The 25,020-nt window shown below is 47.7% G+C and overlaps 1 protein-coding gene across 4 annotated transcripts in view; it reads left to right on the top strand.

Moving 5' to 3' along the window:
• The first annotated feature begins 11,273 nt into the window (after positions 1-11,273).
• ATG101 (autophagy related 101) overlaps positions 11,274-25,020 on the top strand; it is a 29,512-nt gene continuing 15,765 nt past the window's right edge. Inside the window, exon 1 of one of the 4 annotated variants that reach the window (XM_073670265.1) lies at positions 11,274-11,409. The gene's annotated coding sequence lies outside the window, so the exon portion shown is untranslated. Of the gene's footprint in view, positions 11,648-11,728; positions 11,836-25,020 lie in introns of those variants that run through there. The other 3 variants (XM_073670269.1, XM_073670268.1, XM_073670270.1) reach the window with 3 other exon arrangements.

The following is a 25,020-nucleotide window of genomic DNA, read 5'->3' as shown; positions in this document are numbered from 1 at the left end:
ATCGATTCCAGGCAATTTTTGCACTCCAAAAAGTCAAATGGCACTCCTTCCCTTCCAAGCCCTGCCGTGGCCCAAACAGTAGCTTTTTTGCCCCATATGGGGTATCGGCATACTCAGGAGAAATTGCACAGCAGTTTTTGGGGTCTATTTTCTCCTATTACCCTTGTACAAAAAAAAATTGGGGATAAAAAAACATTTTTGTGGGAAAAAATTGATTTTTATTTTCACGGCTCTACGTTATAAACTTCTGTGAAGCACCTGGGGGTTCAAGGTGCTCACCATGCATCAGGATACATTCCTTGAGGGGTCTAGTTTCCAAAATTGGGTCACTTGTGGGGGATTTCCACTACTTAGGCACATCAGGGGCTCTCCAAACGCAACATGGCATCTGCTAATGATTCCAGACATTTTTGCATTCAAAAAGTCAAATGGTGCTCCATACCTTCCGAGCCCCACATGTGGGGTATCTGCGTACTCAGGAGAAATTGCACAACTAATTTTGGGGTCCATTTTCTCCTGTTACCCTTGTGAAAATAAAAAAATTGGGGCTAAAGTAAAATTTTTGAGAAAAAGTTAAATGTTCATCTTTTCCTTCCACGTTGCAATTATTCCTGTGAAGCACCTGAAGGGTTAATAAACTTCATGAATGTGGTTTTGAGCACCTTGAGAGGTGCAGTTTTTAGAATGGTGTTACCTTTGGGTATTTTCTGTCAGTCAAATTTCTGATATTTTCACAAATAAACGCAAATCATATTGAACAAATTTTACCACTATCATGAAGAACAACATGTCACGCGAGAGGGACCATGAGCAAAGACCTGCCCCTGTTTTTCAAATTAGCAGATGAGGAAGCTCAGTTTGATATGTCACATGAAAATGATTGTCAGGCATTGATGGAAGCTGAAATAAAGGGCTTGGCAAATATTACTGATGTACAACTCACTAACCCCTCTGCTGAGTATTTTGTAGATGGTTCCAGAGCTTGGGACAGTGAACAGGGATGATTTATCACCAGGTATGCAGTAGTCCACAATGATAAGGCAGTAATGCAAGAACCACTCTCCTCCAGCTGCTCTGCGCTAGAGGCGGAGCATAAAGCACTCGCTGCAGCATGTAATCTAGGAAAAGGTAAAGAAATTAATGTATTTTCTGACTCGCAATATGCTTATAGTGTTGCACATGACTTTGCTGCCATTTGGCGAAGCCGTAATTTCTTGACCTCTGCTGGCAAACCTATAAGGAATGCACAAGCGGTAGAGCAGATACTCACAGCACTCACCCTTCCCCGAAGGGCAGCCATAGTCAAAGTGTCAGCACACACTCAGGAACAAACTCCCCTTGCAGTAGGGAATGCCTTGGCCAACCAGGCGGCTAAGGAAGCAGCACGACTACCTCTGACAGAGATACTGGCTATAGCAGGCGCGGGAACCCCAGGAGACTCAGAGTCAAGGAGTGCAGGAAGCCCCCTTTCAAATAAGGAGACATCCCCTGCACCAGTCCCAGTGGCCGTGGACCTCGAACTACTGCAGGTCTTCCAGACCCAGGCTCCCCCTACGAGCAGAATGCATGGGTCAAAGCTGGCGTCATACAGTCAGTGTCAGGGGTATGGCAGTTAAACAAACATATTTGCCTTCCACGCTGCCTGTTCCCCATGATGGCTGCCCTTGCACATTCTCCAGTGCATAACTCAAAGGGTGTTATGTGTGCAGTGATGCTACAAAACTGGTGTGCCCCAGGGCTCCCGAATACAGCTGCAAAGTATGTTCAAGAATGTCTAGTTTGTGCAAAACCTAACCCTGGTAGGCATATTCAAGTCCCACGAAAATGCACACCAAAACCAGATTACCCATTTCAGAGACTGCAGGTGCACTACATACAGCTACCTAAGGTGGGTAATTATGAATACGCCCTGGTATGCATTGACCTTTTCTCTGGGTGGCCAGAAGCTTGGGCGGTGACTAAAGCAAACACAAACTACTGCTAAAAAATTGATCAGTGAGGTGGTTTGTAGATATGGGGTGCCCGAAACTATAGAAAGTGACAGAGGAACCCACTTTACTGGGGAACTAATGAAACAAATCATGGTCACTCTTGGGATAGAACAGGCTTTTCATGTTCCCCATCATCCACAAAGTAGTGGGAAGGTGGAACGCCTCAATGGTACCTTGAAACTAAAAATCCACAAGTGCATGGAAGAAACACACTTGTCCTGGGTAGATTGTTTGCCCATAGCATTGTATTCAGTGAGAACCGCCCCAATGGGGAGGGAGAAGCTGTCCACATATGAAATACTGTTTAATAGTGTCCCTAAGACAGGGTTGTATTTCCCACAGCAGCTGCAGGCCTCCTATGGTTCTCTCACTGAATATGTTCTGGAGTTGCATAAACATTTGACTGTTACTCAATCATGTTCTTTCCTCTATCCCAGACCCAATTGCCTCAGCGGTACTCACACTTTGGTACCAGGAGACTGGGTCGTGGTAAAGAGACATATGAGACCACCACTGGAGCCCAGATACAGTGAACCATTCCAAGTGCTGTTAACCACTGCCACTTCTGTCAAGCTTCCAGGCAAGGACACTTGGATCCGCGCCAGCCATTGTAAAAAGGTTTTGAACCCCAGCAGCAGCAAAGATGATGACCTTGTTTGTTTGGACTATGGTGATAGCAACCGTACCCCTTGCCCTAACTCTCCATGAAGTACTAAAAGAGAACTGGGATAAACTGATAAAGCATCACAAAGTCTTACTCCAAGACATGAACGCTAATGATCATCCTAAGAACTGTTGGATATGCACCCATAGTCCAATATCCTCCAATACTATGCCTTATTTAGCCATTCCAGTGACTTTGAAAGAAATGTTTTACTTAAGTAACTACACTTTTCCTATTAGACTAAGAACAACAAAAAAAAGAAGACTGTAGGTCTGACTGTAGCCGCTTGGGTGACTGAGCCATGGTTGTTGTTTAACAGGAGTGGTCCACCTCTATGTCAGACTGAAATGCCTTGGGCGACCAGTCGTGTCGACCTCTCCTGTTATCCGAACTTTAACTCTTGCAGCTGTATTCAGATAAAATCCAGAAGGTTTCCTTTCTTTTCAGCTGACTATTCAGTGTAATGGATCTGCTACCACTACTAAGTAGTGTTAAGCGGTTGATGCCACTCTCAATTCTAAGCTTCACTGTGTAAATCTAATATCAGGTTTTACCTCAAATGACACTCAGTATCAGGGAAAAATTATGGAAAAATTAAGCACCACCTTGTTATCTAAATGGATTGCTAGTCTGTTCAACAACACTGTTTGAGCACCAGAGAGTTTATATATTGTATATGGACATCTGTCTTAAAAGTGGTTACCAAACAATTTCACAGGACTTTGCACACTGGCCTTTCTGACACCTTCTACTTGTATAGTACCACACACAAGAGTAGATATTAAAGCAATCCCGCTACACACACTGTACAGACGAGCTGCAGACGACAAGCCCAGACCAAATGGTAAACCACATCTTGTAGAAATGGGGGTGGCTAACAAATATTTTAGAGTCTTTTTCATTTACCCATTCATAATGCAAATGTGGGATAAATTGGTAGAAGCGACTGATTATCTAGATGACCAGATCTTCCAGATTCTTGACGTTCTCAATACATCTAATATTGTACAGAAACAACTAATTGCAGTTACTAACCAACACACCATAATGCTAGATTACTTGACTGCTAGAGAGGGCGGGATGTGTCAATAGGCCCTACTTGTTGCCACTACATAGACCCTGCAGGAAATTTCCAGGTAAAGACCAAGATAGAGATAGTTAGAGAAATGAGGGATGCGTGGCTCCAAGAACATCATGTCAACAAAGATTCGTGGTGGAGCGACACTTTCTCATTTCTTAATCCTGTCAATTGGTTCAAGGGTATAGGTGGATAGCTAATGGGCATCCTACAAGGTATTCTACAAATATGAATTTTGATATTACTAGTGTATATAGTTGCCAGGATTAGTATATTTGCTATTAAGAGACTATGTAAGAAAACATGCAAGATTAAGCATCACAGACATGCAAGATTAAGCATCACAGGCCTGCAAGATATAATTATATATATATATATATATATATATATATATATATATATATATATATATATATATAATATATCACTTCTCCTATAAACATATATGATGAGATTTGCAAGCAAGATATTTGTCGGTGAACGGGATTCATCCCCTCCAGGCTTTTATAGCATTGGGAAGTAGCTGATGAATAAATAGTTTTGTAAAATATTAAAAAGGGAGGAGTTATGGTTAATTTTTTTTATATCTAGCTTCATTATTTAGGAAAACAATCTATTCTATGTATGAAGCCTCGGCTTAAACTTGCATCATGGAATGTCTAAGATATTGGTCTCCTGTGAATTCCCTGAAAGACGGATTTTGGTAAGAACTTACCTGTAAAATCCTTTTCAGCGAAGGAAGGAAGGGACACACAGATTCTCTACTTCGTGGGTAGGCGGAGCCCCATAGGATAGTCACCTCAGATTGGAAAATGACGACCGGCCCCTCCAGTATATAGGCTCCTCCTACTCCCATGTTCTTCAGTCCGTACACAAGCTAAGGAAGAGCAGACCAACCAGCAGAACAACATATCCCCTTCTGAAATTTCAGAAATGAGAGAAAACAGGTTATGTAATAGAAACACACAGTCTTAGGCATACCCCATTGGACCTGACAACTGTGTAGAGCTGGCGAAACTGGAAGGAGAGCCGTAGAGCGCTAAACCCAGTCCAGAAGATCGACATCAGGAAGGAGACGCGCTGCATCTAGAAACACAACAACACACTTCTGCCCTGGGAGGGTGCTGTGTCTCCCTTCGCTGAAAATGATTTTACAGGTAAGTTCTTACCAAAATCCGTCTTTCAGCATCAGAAGGGAAGGAAGGGAGACACAGATTCTCTACTTCGTGGGACGACCTAAAGCAGTACCTACTTAAGGGTGGGAAATAGAGGCAGAAGCTTCCATACCACAAAACTTAGGCAAGAGCGCAAACCGCGCTAAATAATGGAAAACTAAAAGGGATAACTTAAATTACTGCCGCCTGCAGGACCCTGCGTCCCAGGGCCGCATCGGCTGAAGCACTTACGTCCACCTTATAAAACGTAGTAAAGGTGTGAACGGAGCGCCAGGTGGCCGCCCGGCAGAGCTGCGCTGCCGAGGCCCCCTGACGAAAAGCCCACGATGAGCCAATGGCTCTCGTGGAATGAGCTTTAACTTTAACCGGACAAGGCTCGCCCTTGAGCCGGTACGCTTCCAGGATAGCTGAACGGATCCACCGAGCTATCGTGTCTTTGGAAGCACGTTGACCACGCCGACGACCTGCCGGAATTACAAAAAGAGTCCGACCTCCGAAAACCTTGAGTGATCGTAAGATAGAACTTCAATGCCCGCACTAAGTCCAACGAGTGCAAGGCCCGCTCCCTTGGATTCTTAGGTCCTGGACAAAGCGAAGGCAACACAATGTACTGATTAATGTGGAATTGTGACACTACCTTAGGCAAAAAATCTTCACGAGTACGAAGCACCACGCGATCCGGAAAAAATTCCAGAAAAGGAGGTAAGCAAGAAAGTGCTGCCAATTCCGATACCCTTCTCAAAGAGGTGACTGCCACCAAGAAGGCCACCTTCCAAGAAAGTAGTAAAAGTTTAGCAGAATCTATAGGCTCAAAAGGCCTATGCTGAAGGGCTTCCAGGACTAGATTAAGCCGCCATGGAGCCACAACTGCCCTCCGTGGCGGAAACTGACGTGCGACTCCGCGAAAAAAAGAACGAACATCCCTGCGAGAGGCAATAGCCTTCCTAAAAAGTGCGGAAAGAGCAGAAGCCTGTCCCCGCACCTTACTTACTGCCAAACCCCTGGCCAGACTAGATTGCAGAAAGGCCAAGAAGTTGGGGGATGGAAAAAACCCTCGGGTTTCTTGAGGATCCAGAACACCATGAATAGAAAGACTCCCAAGTTCTGTGATAAATCCTGGACGTAGCTGGACTCCGGGCCGCCCGCAAGGTAGCAATGACCTCGGGCGAAAAACCGCGACGGGTCAAGATCTCGGTCTCAAGAGCCACGCCGTCAAACAAAGGGACCTCAGGTCCGGATGACGAATGGGCCCGAGTGAGCAAGTCCGGGCGAAGGGGCAGCGGAAACGGAGGTGCCGCCTGAAGAGACACCAGCGTCGAATACCATGTCCTCCGCGGCCAGTCTGGTGCTATCAGAATTATTGATACCCCTTCGAGTTTGATCCGTCGGATCACCAGAGGCAGTAAGGATATCGGCGGAAACGCATAGATCAGCTTGAACTGACCCCACGGGGTCACTAAAGCATCCACCGCCACCGCCTCCGGGTCCCTGTACCTGGACATGAACGTCGGAACCCTGGCGTTCAGCCTGGATGCCATCAAGTCCACCTGAGGAGTCCCCCAACGGGAACACAGCAGAGAAAACACTTCTGGATGGAGACTCCATTCCCCAGGGTCCACTTGCTCGCGACTGAGGAAGTCCGCCGAGATATTCAACACCCCTGGAATGTGAATTGCAGAAATTGCTGGAACTTTGGACTCGGCCCAGACCAGGATCCGAGAGACCTCCGACATGAGACTGGAACTCCTCGTCCCGCCTTGGTGGTTGATGTACGCGACAGCCATAGCGTTGTCCGACTGGATCCGGACCGGTAGACCGCTTAATAAGACCGTCCAATGTTGGAGGCAGAGAAATATTGCTCTCAACTCCAAAATGTTGATCGGGAGAGACGATTCCTTTGGCGACCAGACCCCCTGAATCCAGAGGTCGTTCCAAACTCCCCCCCAGCCTGTCCGGCTGGCATCGGTTGTCACCACCGACCATCTCGGGGGAAGGAAGGATTTCCCCACGGATAGAGACTCCGGACATAACCACCATCCAAGAGACTCTCGCACCCTGCGGGAGATAATGACCGAGCGATCCAGAGAAGTTAGCGATCGATCCCAATGGGTCAGAATAAGGTTTTGGAGATCCCGGGAATGAAATTGTGCAAACGGTACTGCTTCCATAGTTGCCACCATTTGACCTAGAAGGCGCATGCATTCCCGAAGGGACATTGACAGCGCCGACCTCATAGCCTGGACCAGAAGACGAAGGTTCGTCTGTTTGACAGGAGGCAGGGACACAACTGCCCGAACTGTATCGAACTGCATCCCCAGGAAAAGAATGGACTGTGCTGGCTCCAATGACGATTTCTTCCAATTGATCAGCCACCCGAAGTTCATCAGGTACTGAAGGGAGAGATCGCGAGCCGTTATTGCCTCCTCTGCTGTGGGTGACACTATGAACAGGTCGTCCAGGTAGGGGAGGATCGTAACCCCCTGTCTTCGAAGAAGCGCCATGAGAGGAGCCAGAATTTTTGTAAAAACCCTGGGAGCTGAGGCCAACCCGAAGGGTAGGGCCACAAACTGGTAATGGGCTTGACCTATAGCGAAACGCAAGAAACGCTGGTGAGCCCTGCCGATAGGGATATGCAAATAGGCGTCGCGGATGTCTATCGACACCAAGAAATCGTACTGCGACAGGGTCGCTATCACCGATCGGAGAGACTCCATGCGGAACTTCCGTGTCTGGACGTAAATATTCAAATCCCTGAGATCCAGCACCGGACGAAACTTGTCCTCCTTTTTGGGGACCACAAAAAGGTTGGAATAAAAACCCTTTCCCTGGTCTTCCGGAGGAACCTGAACCACCACACCCTGCTGTAGGAGAGAGTCGACCTCCTGAAACAGTGCGGCAGCCAGTCTCGGCACGGACGGAATGCCCGTCAGACGAAACCTGTCTGGAGGTAGAGAATGAAACTATGAAATAGCCTGCCGACATAACCCGTGTCACCCAGGCATCTGCTATGTGGGATGCCCAGATCGACCCGAATTGTAGCAGATGACCTCCCACCCGAGAGCCCTCGGGGGGATCCCTGGCGTCAGTCAGCCTTAGCGGACTTTTTATCAACCTCCCGTCTGTCCTGACGGGACCGTTGCTTCCAGGGAGTACGAGATTTCTGGGCGGATCTGCCGGAGGATGAGGGACGACCCAATCTCCAAGAAGGCTGACTGAATCGTCCCCTGGCCCGAAAGGACCGAAGACCTCTGCCGGGCCCTGTCCTGCTGGCTGTGGATGCCACTGCCTTTTTCCCAGGCAGAGTAACATCCTTAGCTTTAGCTTTGGCAATTAGTTCCGAAAGATCTGAACCAAAGAGCTAACCGCCCTTATATGCCAGACTAAGCAATCCCTGTTTAGATACCGCATCTCCGGTCCACTGTTTAAGCCACAGAGCTCTTCTAATCGTGACTGCCGAAGCCTGAGCCCTGGATAGAATTGAAGCAGTGTCCAGTACTGCATCTCTGCCATAACACATAGCTTCTTCCATTCGCTGAAAAAGCTTTTCCACTTCTGAACGCGAAGTCCCATCCTGCCACGCCGCACGCAGCTGATCCAACCACCGCAGAGAAGCCTCACCGGCCCACATGGCCCCCAAGGCCGCTTGGAAACCATGACCTGCGGCTTCATAGATGGATTTCGCCGCTGACTCCGATCTTCTGTCCAAAGGATCCTGAAGATTGGCTCTCCCTTTAACAGGAAGCAGGGAAGACTTGGTCAGCTGAGACAGATATATCCACCTCAGGAGAGGGAACCAAATTAATAACCATCTCCTTGGCACAGGGATATAGGGCATCAAAAAAAAAAAAACGCGTTCCTCGGAAGCGTTTATCCGGACACTGACGCTCCTTCTCCACCGCTTCGTTAAGTTCCTCATGCGCAGGTAATGTAGAACGAACACGGCGCGTCTTCTGATACAGACGGGCCGACCTAGACTAGACGGTCTTGTCGGCTCTTCAGACAGCTCTAATACTTCCCGCATGTCCTTAATAAGCCCATCTACACGACCTGAAAGAGAAACAGAGCGATCCTGTTGATCCTCCTCTTCGGACTCAGAAATTTCATCAACCGAATCTGTTGGTGAATCCGAAGCCTCTGATGCGCTCTGCGAGGGAGACAACGCCACCATAGTCTTGTGGCGCTTTTTACCTCGTGGCATTGGGTGTGATCTAGCTGACACCCACTGTCCCAGGAGACTAGAGAGACTATCAATGGAGCGAGTGAGCGCCTCCACTTTAACATCACTGAGCGTTGAACTTGATGTAGTAGAAGGCCTGAGTGTATGAGAGGCGTGCGACTGAACCTGAAAGGGATCAGGAGACCGATCCGCACTCCCAGGCCCCTGATCCAACATGCCACCCACACCAGATGCCAGGATGTAGAAGGATGGCAAAAAAAGTGTAAAAGCTGCACAGCCTGTTTTCAAAACTCACTTTTTTTTTTTTTTTTTTTTTTATATATGCGTCAGGCTCTGAGGGGTTAAAACTCACCCTTAGAAAAGAGCTACCCCAGAAAGCCGAGCAAAAATCAATAGGGGGAAACTCCTTTAAACACCATGTATTTCCCCTAAAGTTCCACTTTTTCAGAAGGGGTTAACATCACAGCAACTATAATACTACGCTGCCTAAAAGGTCAGTGAAGTAAATAGCTTTAGGAGAGAAAGCGGCAGTGCTCACGAGGACTCCTAATAGGTAGCCGAAGTGACAGCACTGACAAAGAACCCCTGCCAGAGGCAGAGGGGACTCACCGGTACTGCGGCGACCGCTCCTCCTGAGTGTGTGGACGGACGGACGGGGAGCAGAGAGCAGGAGATGCCGCTGGACGCCGGAGGGAGAAGCAGGGACTGCCAGCGCGTGCTCAACCAAGCACTTCCTGTCTAAGTACTGACGGCAGGAAGCCAGGAGACGCTAAGCCATGCCCCCACTAGGCCACGCCCGCTAGGCCACGCCCCCCGCCAAAGCCCGCGCTTATTCAAAAAACGAGGGCAGAAAACTTCCTACCTCTATGAAGGCAGGAAGCAAGTCAATAAAAGCAAGGAAACGCGCGCAAATACAGGGAGCTTCCTGCCTCAATGAAGGCAGGAAGCAAAAACGAAAAAGCATGCGCAAATAAAAAATAAAAATTACTGGCCTCCGTCTCTGCTCCCCAGTCAAGGCAGCGTCTGAAATAGACAAGAAACACACAGGCAGTACACTTGCCGTAGCCGTCAAAGATACTCTTTAGACCAAAGAGCACTTACCCGGCTGAACGCCACAGGGATCCTCAGGGATGTGTGGCGCCATGGCCCTTTGCTCCCCCCTATGGCGGAGCACGCAGGGACCCTCTCAGATGTGTGGTGTGCGCCTCCGCCAGGGAGCGCCCTGTATCCCCCGGGGCCGGCAGGCATAAGTGGGAACCTCCTCAAGGGGTACACAGAGCTGCCAGGGGAGGGCCAGAGACCTCTAGACCACGGGGGGTCCAGGACTCGCTGGATATAAAATAACAAACTCTTCTGAGGAGCTGCCGAAGCAGCGACTATCCTCTGAGACCTCAGATAAAAAGACTGATGAACATGGGAGTAGGAGGAGCCTATATACTGGAGGGGCCGGTCGTCATTTTCCAATCTGAGGTGACTATCCTATGGGGCTCCGCCTACCCACGAAGTAGAGAATCTGTGTCTCCCTTCCTTCCCTTCTGCTGCTGAAAAGAAGGTTTTACGTTGGGCCAAGGGAAGGGTGTTATCACTGATAGTCTATTTCGGTTTCCTGTTCAGTTGTATGTAACAATTGTAGTTCCGTTTTTTTGTCTAGCTAATAAATGTGGTGAGTCTTAGTTGCCACACAGAAGACTCTACCTGCTGACAATGCATGTCGCATGTATTTTATCTCCCTTCATCGATGAAGTATTTGAATTTGAATCTCACTGGCAATGTGAAGACCCTTTGCTCTCTATTCCAAAGTTCTCACTAATGAAGAAGGGTCACCACAACAGGATTAACCCCATAGCAGCAGGTTAATAGCAGTTTTCTGGTGACAGGTTCCCTTTGAGCACAGACACTCAGCTGGACCAGCATGAACAACAACGGTCTTGATGGATCTGGCCCATTGTGAACTATAATGGCCTCTCCTTCCTTGCTCCCTCCTTCATCACATCACAGGCAGCAGCCCCGTCAGTGAGGGAAGATGTCACCACTTGGCCAAATAAACCCTTCCAGTCACAGAACAGGCCTGTGAGATGGCGCTGAAGGTAGGTGACGGTACTATCCGGTCATGTGATCTGTGACTGTACACACACAGCTCCGCCGCACATACATGTAGTACACACGTCACTGCTTACGTTGCAGTACGTCCTGCGTCCCCCCCGCCCATACACAGCCGGAGGGCCCACAATGACTCCGCCCATGTCGGATCACATGGTTATGATGTAATCTAAGGTCCTGCAGCTCACTATCACCTACAGTGCGGGAATACTGCTGAATGTGACGTAAGTGGAGACGATGTAATATCACGTGTAGTGCAGAGTGCATGTAACCAAGGAACAGCGGCTGTATGTGCGGATGGTACCGGCCGTTCTCTACAGAGTTCGCCGGTGGTGGTAATGGTACGGTCCAGTGACGTGTATTGTTTTGGTTCTGTCAGTGATAGGAAGAGCGCAGTGTGCGCTGTGTGCGGGCGCCTCGTCTCCTTCCTGCTTACAGGTCACTGCTTGGCTCGTATATACGGTGGGTGTGCTGGCGCTGTGCTATGGGGATGGGGCCTCCTGGCTGCACTGCAGAGTATTGCTACATGGCACAGCAGGGCTGGTGGAGTCTGGGCGTAAAGGGAGATGTGATAGGAGGGGACAAGGGAGATGGCTGCCCCATACTAAGTGTCATCACCTCTGCCCACAGCTAGCCAAGGACTGTATCTGGTATTTATATCATGTGTATACAGTATTTAGTGTGTGTATATAGCAGTGTATGGTGTGTGTGTGTGTGTGTGTATATAGCAGTGTATGGTGTGTGTGTGTGTGTGTGTGTGTGTGTGTATAGCAGTGTATGGTGTGTGTGTGTGTGTGTGTATATATAGCGGTGTGTGTGTGTGTGTATAGCAGTGTATGGTGTGTGTATGGTGTGTGTGTGTGTGTGTGTATAGCAGTGTATGGTGTGTGTGTGTGTATAGCAGTGTATGTTGTGTGTGTGTGTGTGTGTGTGTGTGTATAGCAGTGTATAGCAGTGTATGGTGTGTGTGTATAGCAGTGTATGGTGTGTGTGTATAGCAGTGTATGGTGTGTGTGTATAGCAGTGTATGGTGTGTGTGTATAGCAGTGTATGGTGTGTGTGTATAGCAGTGTATGGTGTGTGTGTATAGCAGTGTATGGTGTGTGTGTATAGCAGTGTATGGTGTGTGTGTGTGTGTATAGCAGTGTATGGTGTGTGTGTGTGTATAGCAGTGTGTGTGTGTATAGCAGTGTATAGCAGTGTATGGTGTGTGTATAGCAGTGTATAGCAGTGTATGGTGTGTGTATAGCAGTGTATGGTGTGTGTGTGTATAGCAGTGTATGGTGTGTGTGTGTATAGCAGTGTATGGTGTGTGTGTGTATAGCAGTGTATGGTGTGCGTGTGTGTGTATAGCAGTGTATGGTGTGTGTGTGTGTGTGTGTATAGCAGTGTATGGTGTGTGTGTGTATAGCAGTGTATGGTGTGTGTGTGTATAGCAGTGTATGGTGTGTGTGTGTATAGCAGTGTATGGTGTGTGTGTGTATAGCAGTGTATGGTGTGCGTGTGTGTGTATAGCAGTGTATGGTGTGTGTGTGTGTATAGCAGTGTATGGTGTGTGTGTGTGTATAGCAGTGTATGGTGTGCGTGTGTGTGTGTGTATAGCAGTGTATGGTGTGCGTGTATAGCAGTGTATGGTGTGCTTGTGTGTGTGTGTGTGTGTGTGTGTGTGTGTGTGTATAGCAGTGTATGGTGTGTGTGTGTGTATAGCAGTGTATGGTGTGTGTGTGTGTATAGCAGTGTATGGTGTGCGTGTGTGTGTGTGTATAGCAGTGTATGGTGTGCGTGTGTGTGTGTATAGCAGTGTATGGTGTGCTTGTGTGTGTGTGTGTGTGTATAGCAGTGCTTGTGTGTGTGTGTGTGTGTGTGTGTATAGCAGTGTATGGTGTGTGTGTGTGTGTATAGCAGTGTGTGTGTGTGTGTGTGTGTGTATAGCAGTGTATGGTGTGTGTGTGTGTGTATAGCAGTGTATGGTGTGTGTGTGTGTGTATAGCAGTGTATGGTGTGTGTGTGTGTGTATAGCAGTGTATGGTGTGTGTGTGTGTGTATAGCAGTGTATGGTGTGCTTGTGTGTGTGTGTGTGTGTATAGCAGTGTATGGTGTGCGTGTGTGTGTATAGCAGTGTATGGTGTGCGTGTGTGTGTATAGCAGTGTATGGTGTGCGTGTGTGTGTATAGCAGTGTATGGTGTGCGTGTGTGTATAGAAGTGTATGGTGTGCGTGTGTGTGTGTATAGAAGTGTATGGTGTGCGTGTGTGTGTGTATAGCAGTGTATGGTGTGCTTGTGTGTGTATAGCAGTGTATGGTGTGTGTGTGTGTATAGCAGTGTATGGTGTGCGTGTGTGTGTGTATAGCAGTGTATGGTGTGCGTGTGTGTGTGTGTATAGCAGTGTATGGTGTGTGTGTGTATAGCAGTGTATGGTGTGTGTGTGTGTGTATAGCAGTGTATGGTGTGTGTGTGTATAGCAGTGTATGGTGTGTGTGTGTGTGTGTATAGCAGTGTATGGTGTGTGTGTGTATATCAGTGTATGGTGTGTGTGTGTGTGTATAGCAGTGTATGGTGTGTGTATAGCAGTGTATGGTGTGTGTGTGTGTGTGTATAGCAGTGTATGGTGTGTGTGTGTGTATAGCAGTGTATGGTGTGTGTGTGTGTGTGTGTGTGTGTGTGTGTATAGCAGTGTATGGTGTGTGTGTGTGTGTGTATAGCAGTGTATGGTGTGTGTGTGTGTATAGCAGTGTATGGTGTGCGTGTGTGTGTGTATAGCAGTGTATGGTGTGCGTGTGTGTGTGTGTATAGCAGTGTATGGTGTGTGTGTGTGTGTATAGCAGTGTATGGTGTGTGTGTGTGTATAGCAGTGTGTGTGTGTATAGCAGTGTATAGCAGTGTATGGTGTGTGTATAGCAGTGTATAGCAGTGTATGGTGTGTGTATAGCAGTGTATGGTGTGTGTGTGTATAGCAGTGTATGGTGTGTGTGTGTATAGCAGTGTATGGTGTGTGTGTGTATAGCAGTGTATGGTGTGCGTGTGTGTGTATAGCAGTGTATGGTGTGTGTGTGTGTGTGTGTATAGCAGTGTATGGTGTGTGTGTGTATAGCAGTGTATGGTGTGTGTGTGTATAGCAGTGTATGGTGTGTGTGTGTATAGCAGTGTATGGTGTGTGTGTGTATAGCAGTGTATGGTGTGCGTGTGTGTGTATAGCAGTGTATGGTGTGTGTGTGTGTATAGCAGTGTATGGTGTGTGTGTGTGTATAGCAGTGTATGGTGTGCGTGTGTGTGTGTGTATAGCAGTGTATGGTGTGCGTGTATAGCAGTGTATGGTGTGCTTGTGTGTGTGTGTGTGTGTGTGTGTGTGTGTATAGCAGTGTATGGTGTGTGTGTGTGTATAGCAGTGTATGGTGTGTGTGTGTGTATAGCAGTGTATGGTGTGCGTGTGTGTGTGTGTATAGCAGTGTATGGTGTGCGTGTGTGTGTGTATAGCAGTGTATGGTGTGCTTGTGTGTGTGTGTGTGTGTATAGCAGTGCTTGTGTGTGTGTGTGTGTGTGTGTGTATAGCAGTGTATGGTGTGTGTGTGTGTGTATAGCAGTGTGTGTGTGTGTGTGTGTGTGTATAGCAGTGTATGGTGTGTGTGTGTGTGTATAGCAGTGTATGGTGTGTGTGTGTGTGTATAGCAGTGTATGGTGTGTGTGTGTGTGTATAGCAGTGTATGGTGTGTGTGTGTGTGTATAGCAGTGTATGGTGTGCTTGTGTGTGTGTGTGTGTATAGCAGTGTATGGTGTGCGTGTGTGTGTATAGCAGTGTATGGTGTGCGTGTGTGTGTATAGCAGTGTATGGTGTGCGTGTGTGTGTATAGCAGTGTATGGTGTGCGTGTGTGTATAGAAGTGTATGGTGTGCGTGTGTGTGTGTATAGAAGTGTATGGTGTGCGTGTGTGTGTGTATAGCAGTGTATGGTGTGCTTGTGTGTGTATAGCAGTGTATGGTGTGTGTGTGTGTATAGCAGTGTATGGTGTGCGTGTGTGTGTGTATAGCAGTGTATGGTGTGCGTGTGTGTGTGTGTATAGCAGTGTATGGTGTGTGTGTGTATAGCAGTGTATGGTGTGTGTGTGTGTGTATAGCAGTGTATGGTGTGTGTGTGTATAGCAGTGTATGGTGTGTGTGTGTGTGTGTATAGCAGTGTATGGTGTGTGTGTGTATATCAGTGTATGGTGTGTGTGTGTGTGTATAGCAGTGTATGGTGTGTGTATAGCAGTGTATGGTGTGTGTGTGTGTGTATAGCAGTGTATGGTGTGTGTGTGTGTATAGCAGTGTATGGTGTGTGTGTGTGTGTGTGTGTGTGTGTGTGTATAGCAGTGTATGGTGTGTGTGTGTGTGTGTATAGCAGTGTATGGTGTGTGTGTGTGTATAGCAGTGTATGGTGTGTGTGTATGGTGTGTGTGTGTGTGTGTGTGTGTGTATAGCAGTGTATGGTGTGTGTATAGCAGTGTATGGTGTGTGTATAGCAGTGTATGGTGTGTGTGTGTGTGTGTATAGCAGTGTATGGTGTGTGTGTGTGTGTGTGTATAGCAGTGTATGGTGTGTGTGTGTATAGCAGTGTATGGTGTGTGTGTGTGTGTGTGTGTGTGTATAGCAGTGTATGGGGTGTGTGTGTGTGTGTGTGTGTGTGTGTGTGTATAGCAGTGTATGGGGTGTGTGTGTGTGTGTATAGCAGTGTATGGGGTGTGTGTGTGTGTGTGTGTGTATAGCAGTGTATGGGGTGTGTGTGTGTGTGTATAGCAGTGTATGAGAGTGTGTGTGTGTATAGCAGTGTATGGGGGGGGGGGGGGTGTGTGTATAGCAGTGTATGGGGTGTGTGTGTGTGTGTGTGTGTGTCATTGCTGTGTGCCAGGAAGGGTGTATAGCAGCACCCGTGGTGTACATTGTAGCAGCATTCATTGTATGTGTATACAGTATGTTTTTGTGTAGTAGCATTCATTGTATATGTATATAGCATGTTTGTGTATAGCAGCGCCTGTTGTGTACTGTGTATAGCAGCATTCATTGCAGAGGTGATGAATTTGGCTGTTTACAGAGAACTCCCATCCCTCCTGGATTGTCCTTTATTCTCCCACAACAGATGGAGGGGGCAGATAGGGGATGGGCTCTACATATCTGTATACCTCCCAATAGACAGAGGCCATTTATGTGAAATTGGGGGGTGCTGTTGCTCTAGCTAAAAGTTAGATTTTCAGAAATACACTTCCTCAGTTAGGGTAAGTTCACACATGATGGAGTCTATAGTCAGCACTAATATTAGCAGTCAGCACAACAGCAAAGTCCGCAGGTAGTGATTCTTCCTACCAGTGTCAGTGCTTACACGATTGTTAAATAGTAGTAATCCACAGAAAAGAGATACACGGCTTTTGACAAAATCTGTTCATCAGTTCTTAGTTCATTCTGGAGTGTTTAATAGGATTTCCCACAAGGGGGGAAATTGGGCCAATGGCCACTTCACATCTTCAGACGCTTTCTCTAGGTGTGTTGGGGACTTTCGTCATAACCCTTAATTACATGCTGAGAGAAAATGAATAGATGTCTTAGTGTGTGCCGTGGATATAATTTCTGTGAGTTTATACATAATGGATTTGCTGCCAGAAGTGATCAGGAAAATCTGCCGTGGTAAATTTGACACAGAAATCGACATAATTGGATATTTCCACAAGTAAATGTCCATGTAGGTGAATTCTGCTGCTTATGGATGAGGTTTACTGAACACTCTATATGCCTGGTAGTTGTGCAAATGCTCAAGTAAAGTCCACATTTCTGCACGCATGCGGCCCTGGTGGGTGCACGCGGGTGGATTTTCCCACACAACAAATGACCTGCGATGCAGACTCAAAAGAGCTGCGATTTGTTGCAGGCCCCCTTAACCCTCTTCGACATTAATGCAGAAGTAAAAAATCTTTATTCAAATCCTAGTAATGTGGATTCGCTGCAGATTTAATGCAAACGCCTGAGTTGCTTTCATCACCAATGTTCTGCTGTTCTTGTGTCAAGATGTCCACAATCTCCAGGCTAGTCTCCATTTATAGTGATAATGTGCCATGTGTGAAATGACCAGCTGGAGACCTGGGGCATTTAGGCATGGGAGAAGAATCAGATTTGTAAGAGTAGAATAGTTCTTGTTTTTTGTGTAACGTGCCTTTGACATTTATAATAACATCTAGTTCAACCCATAGCCTAACATGTTGATCCAGAGGAAGGCAAAAAAAACCCATGTGGCAAACACTAAGCTCCACATTGGGGAAAAAAAATTCCTTCCCGACTCCATACGACAATCAGACTAGTTCCCTGGATCAACGCCCTATCAAGGAATCTAGTATATATAACCTGTAATATTATACTTTTCAAGAAAGGCATCCATGCCCTTCTTAAATTTTAGTAGTGAATCACTCATTACAACATCATGCGGCAGAGAGTTCCATAGTCTCACTGCTCTTACAGTAAAGAATCCCCGTCTGTGATTATGATTAAACCTTCTTTCCTCCAGACGTAGAAGATGCCCCCTTGTCCCAGTCTCTGGCCTCAGAGTAAAAAGATCAGTAGAAAGGTCTTTGTACTGTCCCCTCATATACTTGTACATAGTAATAAGATCACCCCTAAGCCTTCGTTTTTCCACCGTAAATAACCCCAAGTGCAATAACCTGTCTTGGTATTGCAGACCCCCCAGTCCTCTAATAACCTTGGTTGCTCTTCTCTGCACCCTCTCTAGTTCAGCTATGTCTTTCTTATACACCGGAGACCAGAACTGTACACAGTATTCTAAGTGTGGTCGCACTAGTGACTTGTATAGAGGTAAAATGATGTTCTCCTCATGCCTCTTTTAATGCATCCCATTATTTTATTTGCCTTTGCAGCAGCTGCCTGACACTGGCCACTAAACGTGAGCTTGTCGTCCACCAATACACCCAGGTCTTTTTCAGTTACAGTTTTGCCCAGTGTTTTACAATTAAGCATATAATTATACATTTTATTTCCTCTGCCCAAGTGCATTACCTTACATTTATCCCCATTAAAGCTCATTTTCCATTTATCAGCCCCAAGCTTTTAGTTTACATAGATCCTCCTGTAATATAAAATTGTGCTCCTCTGTATTGATTACCCTACAGAGTTTAGTGTCATCTGCAAATATTGAAATATTACTCTGTATGCCCCCTACCAGGTCATTAATAAATATGTTAAAAAGAAGGGGGCCCAATACTGACCCCTGTGGTACCCCACTGTTAACGAGACCCAGTCTGAGTGTTTTCCATTAATAACCACCCTTTGTTTCCTATCACTGAGCCAATTCTTAACCCACATACATATATTTTCCCCTATCCCCATTGTTCTCATTTTATGTTTCAACCTTTTGTGTGGAACCATATCAAGAGCTTTTGAAAAGTCCATATACACAACATCCACTGCATTTCCTTGGTCCAGTCCGGAACTTGCCTCCTCATAAAAACTGATCAGATTAGTTAGACAGGAACGGTCTCTCGTAAACCCATGTTGATATTGGGTCATGAGGTTATTCTTCATATACTCTATTATAGCATCTCTTAGGAAACCCTCCAGGATTTTACCCACAGTAGAGGTTAAGCTTTCTGGCCTATAATTTGCAAGTTCAGTTTTTGTCCCCTTTTTGAATATTGGCAGCACATTTGCTATACGCCAGTCCTGTGGTACAGACCCTGTTATTATGGAATCTTTAAAGATTAAAAAGAATGGTCTATCTATGACGTTACTTAATTCCTGCCATACTCGTGGGTGTATCCCATCCGGGCCCGGGGATGTCAACTTTAGTGATTTTTAGATGCCGCTGTACTTCCTGCTGGGTTAAGCAAGTGACATTTAATGGAGAATTTTTGTTAGCACTAATCATGTTTTCTGTCATGCGATTTTCTTGTGTAAATACGGTTGCAAAAACACCAAGGTTACTTACCGGTAGCCGGTTTTTCCTGAGCCCATGACAGCACACCTTGAGAGAGAGGATCCGCCCCACCAAGGACAGGAAACCGTCTGAAATAAAAGGGCGGTACCTCTCCCTCGCTTCAGTTGTTTACAGAGCATTGAGAGGACCTCCCTAAACAGGTTAGGCACATAACCAACACCACAATATACATATACACACCACCCCAAACAGTGCACACCAGGGTGTGAGAAACATAGAAAAAATAAGGGGGGGAAACTACGGGTGCTGTCATGGGCTCAGGAAAAACCGGCTACCGGTAAGTAACCTTGGTGTTTTCCCCTCCCCCATGACAGCACACCTTGAGAGAATTTTGGAGAATTTATGAGCACCCTAGGGAGGGACCACCGCCTGAAGCACCCTTCTCCCAAAGGTGAGATCAGAAGAGGATAGATCCAACCGATAGTGCTTAAAGAAGGTGGATGGTGTAGACCAAGTAGCAGCCCTACATATCTGCTCGATCGAGACGTCTGCTCTCTCTGCCCAGGAGGTTGCAACGGCTCTGGTGGAATGAGCCCTCACATTGTCCGGGGCTGGAACCCCTGTGGACGTATAGGCTAAGCAAATGGCCTCCCTGAGCCACCTAGAGATGGTACCCTTGGACACCCCGTGACCTTTCCTACACCCTTGAAAGGCCAGGAACAGAGAACCGTCTTTCCTCCACAGACTAGTCATGTGAATGTACTGTAGCAGGGACCTCCTAACATCTAGGCTATGGAACCTGACTTCCCCTGGGTTCTTGGGATTGCTGCAGAACGAGGGTAGCACAATCTCCTGACTACGGTGAAATCTAGATACCACCTTGGGAAGGTATGCTGGATCTGGCCGCAAGGTGACCCTATCCTCAAAGATTTGTGTGTAAGGAGGATTAACCGAAAGGGCCTGCAGATCACCCACCCTACGGGCTGACGTTAAGGCCACTAGGAGGATGGTCTTAAGGGTGAGAATTTTTGGAGAAACCTTGTGTAGAGGTTCAAATGGTTCACTAGTAAGAGCGTTCAAGACTAAGTTCAGGTCCCAAGGAGGAACACCCAAGGATCTAACCGGTCCTGTTCTGGCACAGGACTTGATAAACCTCGAGATCCACCTATTCCCAGCCAGATTACAATTGTAGAGTGCTCCCAAAGCTGAAACTTGAACCTTAAGGGTCCCTGTAGCTAGACCCAGGTCCCGCCCCTTTTGCAGAAATTCCAGGATCCCTCTGATCGGAGGTTTGCTCGATAGCGGGATATCTATAAACTCTAGGAATTTACCCCAAACCCTGCTATAAATCTTAGTTGTTTTCTGCTCCCCAATAAAGTAGAAACTAAGCCTGGTGAAAACCCCTTGCTACTCAATAGCGACCTCTCAAATTCCATGCCGAAAGATGGAACCCCCTGGCCTGGGCATGGAATACTGGTCCCTGCATGAGAAGGTCCGGCCTCTCTGGTAGAATCCAGGGATCTGACACCGACATTAGCCGAAGCAGAGAGAACCAAGGCCTCTTGGGCCAAAAAGGGGTTATCAAAATCACCCTGGCGCCTTCCTCCCGGATCTTCCTCACCACTACTGGAATCATCACTAATGGCGGAAAGGCATAGGCCTTCCTGAACCCCCAAGGAATCTGGAGGGCATCTACGGCATGGGGATTTTCTGCCGGATTTAGGGAGCAAAATCTCTGCACCTTTCTGTTTGCCCTTGTGGCGAACAGGTCTATGTCTGGCTGCCCCCATAACTGGACAATCTGATGGAAGACCTCCGGGTTCAACCCCCACTCCCCCTGTCTTAGGGTATGGCGGCTTAGAAAATCTGCTTTCACGTTTTCTATCCCCTTTATGTGAAGGGCGCTGAGGGATAGGAGGTTTCGCTCTGCTAGACCAAGGTTCCTGTCTGCCACCACCATCAGAGGGCGTGACCTTGTCCCTCCTTGGTGATTCACATAGGCTACTGCTGTCCGGTTGTCGGACCTGACCTGGACATGGTGATTTTGGATGTGAGGGAGGAAGGCCCTGAGGGATCTTTCTACGGCCCAAAGCTCCTTTAAGTTTGAGGATGCTCCCCCCTCGTGGTAAGCCCAGTGACCCTGTATTGCGAGTTCTGCCAGATGACCCCCCCATCCGGAACTGCTTGCGTCGGTCGTAATTACCCGATCTACTGGTCTGGACCACTGAACGCCTGCGGTTAGATTTCCCCTGACTGTCCACCACGAAAGGGAATCTACTACTTGTGGGGAGAGAGAGAGCCTGCCTTCTAAATGCCCGTTGCAGGACCTCTGTGCTGACAGGACCTCCCACTGAAGCCGCCTCATATGCCCCTGGGCCCACATTACTGCTGGGAGACAGGCCGTCATAGAACCCAGGAGGGACATTGCCTCTCTCACAGACATCTCTGGAGCTTGAATGGCCTTCGAGACTAATGCAATCAACCTGCAGATTTTGTCCTCTGGGAGGAAGCAGGTTTGGCGACGAGAGTCTAGGATTAGACCCAGAAAGGTCTGAGTCCTGGAGGGGGTTAGTCTTGATTTTTGGAAATTTACTAACCACCCCAGCTGATGCAACACTTCCGTGACCACTAGGAGCTGACTGGAGCAGTGGGCTTCTGTTTTCCCTATTATCAAGAAGTCGTCTAAATATGGCACGATCACTACATTCTTGATCCGTAGGAAGGCTGTCACTTCTGCTATTAGTTTCGTAAATATTCTCGGGGCAATGGAGAGGCCAAAGGGTAGGGCAGCAAACTGAAAATGCCTCAGCTTCCCCTGAATAAACAGGGCTACTCTCAGATATTTCTGATACTCCGGATGGATTGGGACGTGATAATATGCGTCCTTCAAGTCTATTACAGCCATAAAGCAGTTGCGATGTAAGAGCTTCACTGCCGAGCTTACTGACTCCATCTTGAAAGTTTGGTTTTCTACTACTTGGTTCAGACTCCTGAGGTTGATGATGGTCCTTAATGACCCGTTTGTTTTTTTTATCATGAATAGTGGGGAATAGAACCCCCTCCCTCTCTGTGTTGCTGGTACTTCGAGAAGGACCTGCTTTCCTACTAACTCTAACACTTCTGTTTCCAGGGCTAATTGTTCTTCCTGGACCTTTCGTAGGGGCGTAACCACAAAGGTCCGCCAGGGGGTCTGGCTGAACCGGATCTTCAGGCCCCCACTGATAATTTTCAGAATCCAGGGGTTTGCTGTTATCGCATCCCAAGCTGGAAGAAAGTGGGAAAGCCTTCCCACTTCCAGCCTGGCGTCATTGGGAGGATCTCTTCGAACTCGAGGATGGTCCTCCAAACATGTAGCCCGATTCTTTTTTGGACTTGGCTTCCCATTTCTTTTTGTCTCCCGGAGGACGACCCCGGTTAAATTTTCTCCTCCGAAAACTAAATCTTCTTGGTTCCCCCGAAAATCCCGGTAACCCTTTGGTTTTATCGCCTGCTTTTTCCAACAGGTCTTCTAACTTTTGGCCAAACAGGAGTCTACCATCACATGGGAGGGAGCACAGTTTCTGTTTTGAAGGTAGGTCGCCTGGGCAACCTTTGAGCCACAAGGCCCGCCTGGCTGCGTTGGATAGTCCCGCTGCCCTAGCTGACAGTCTAACCGAGTCAGCTGAAGAGTCGGCCAGGAAGGCCGATGCTGTTTGTATTAGAGGTAGCTCTGCAAGTATTGCCTGTCTGGAGACCTTTTTATCTTTAAGCTGGTCTTCCAGCTGTTGGAGCCACACCATCAAGGACCTCGCCACACAGGTGCTAGCCACCGCTGGTTTTAGGCCACCTGCCGCCGCCTCCCACATGTGGCGCAGGAAGGAGTCAGCTCTTTTATCCAGGGCATCTTTTAGGACGCCAGAGTCCTCCAAGGGCAGGGAAGATCTTTTCGATGACCTTGCCACAGTCCCGTCCACCTTGGGGATCTTATCCCAAGGTTCCGCATCCTTCTCTTCGAAGGGGTACCTTCTTTTGGAGAAGGAGGGTAAAGCCCCTGATCTCTCAGGTCTCCTCCACTCCCGGTCAATGAGGCCCTGAATCTTACTGTTAACCGGAAATGAGCGTCTCTTCTCCTCTCCCAAGCCTGCAAACATGATGTCCTCCCGGGATTTAGATGCTCGCTCTTCCTCCAGACCCATGGTTGATCTTACTGCCCTAACCAGTCTGTCTGTATTCTCAATGGGGAAGCAGGGTCTACCGCCCCCCGATGAGGAAGAGGACGATGAATCCCACTGCTCCTCGGACTGGGAGGAATCAGAGACGGGGGAAACCTCTCTACGGGGCCTTTTCTTCCCTCTAAGGAACCCTTTCAGGGACCCCTGAACTTCTGCATGTACTATGGACTTTAAATCTGCAGCAAAATCCCGGGAATTCTCAGCTATGGTTTTGGTCACACAGCCCTGGCAAAGTGGTTTCTGCCACTCTACTGAGAGAGAAGCTTGGCAAAGGGCACACATTTTATGCTTTTGCTTGGCACTACTCTTCTTAGGCTTCTAAAAAAAGGAAGCACATAAGAGACTTCCCGTTATTAACCAGTGACATTCACGAAGCTCACTCACCCTCGGAGGTCACAAACGGGTACCAGATTCGGAGGCTGTCGCGGAACCGATGATTCTATTCTGGATGGTCCCGAGGCACTCGAAGCCTTACTCCTGCGGCTGCCACTACGATTACTCGAGCGGCTGTCTGTATACGATGCATCCCTCTGCTTTTTCTGTTGCTGAGGTGGGGGGGTAAGCTGCTGCTGCTCCTGGCTATCTGGATCAGCCATGTCTCAGAAGCGCACCACGCTTCCAGGATGGCTCCCCCCCCTTAAATATAGGGCCATCCAGCCTCCTCCGGTATGTGGGCCCTCCCCCTTCCTCAGGTCAGAGCTCCGTTGAAAAAAATAAATAAATAAAAATAAAACCGGCCTGGGACGCTCCGATGGGCGCCGCCATCTTGGATCGGCGCCGCCTCCTGACGTCACCCAGCGCGCCGCTCCCAGCGTGCCCTGCGCCGTGACGTCAGGCGCGTCACACCCGGAAGCGTTCCACACTGCAGGGGGAGGACGGCGCCGCGGTCTCCGGGAGGACAGAGCCTGCCTCACCGCGTGCGCCCCGCTCGGCGCAGAGACCCCAGGGGAAGCTGCGGACGGCGCTTCTGGGATACTGAACCCGGTGCACAGGCCAGTGCCCGCTCTTCCACACCGGGACAGCCCCAGGTAAGTCTTCTTTCTTCCAGACAGGTTCCCCATCAAGGACAGGAAACCAACTGAAGCGAGGGAGAGGTACCGCCCTTTTATTTCAGACGGTTTCCTGTCCTTGGTGGGGCGGATCCTCTCTCTCAAGGTGTGCTGTCATGGGGGAGGGGAAAAAAGCATTTAGCTTATTGGTTTTTTTCCTCATCCACTATTTCACCCAGACTATTTTTAAGGGGGCCAACACTATCATTTTTTAGTTTTTTACTATTTATGTAGTTAAAGAATATTTTGGGGTTAGTTTTACTTTCTCTGGCAATGATTCTCTCTGCCTCAATCTTTGCTGCCTTGATTTGGTTTTTACAGAATTTATTTAATTTTCTGTATTTATTTAATGCCTCATCACTATCTACTTGCTTTAGTTCTCTAAATGCTTTCTTTTTGTCACTTATTGCGCCCCTTACAGCTCTATTTAGCCATAGTGGTTTCCTCCTATTTCTAGCATGTTTATTACCATAGGGTATATATTGTGCACAGGTCCTATTCAGGATGCTAATAAATGTCTCCCATTTGCTTTGTGTAGCTTTATGTCTCAGGATATCTTCCCAGTTTATTGCACTAAGATCATCTCTCAACCGTTGGAAATTTGCCTTCCTGAAGTTTAGTGTCCTTGTAACCCCTCTACTACACATCTTATTAAAGGTTACATGAAAAC

The sequence above is a fragment of the Phyllobates terribilis genome, unplaced genomic scaffold, assembly GCF_046119375.1.
Source record: "Phyllobates terribilis strain yellow unplaced genomic scaffold, ASM4611937v1 Scaffold_2__4_contigs__length_985480577, whole genome shotgun sequence".
Lineage (NCBI taxonomy): Eukaryota > Metazoa > Chordata > Amphibia > Anura > Dendrobatidae > Phyllobates > Phyllobates terribilis.
The sequence above is the reverse complement of the archived record's forward strand: the minus strand, read 5'-3'. Positions and strand labels throughout refer to the sequence as shown.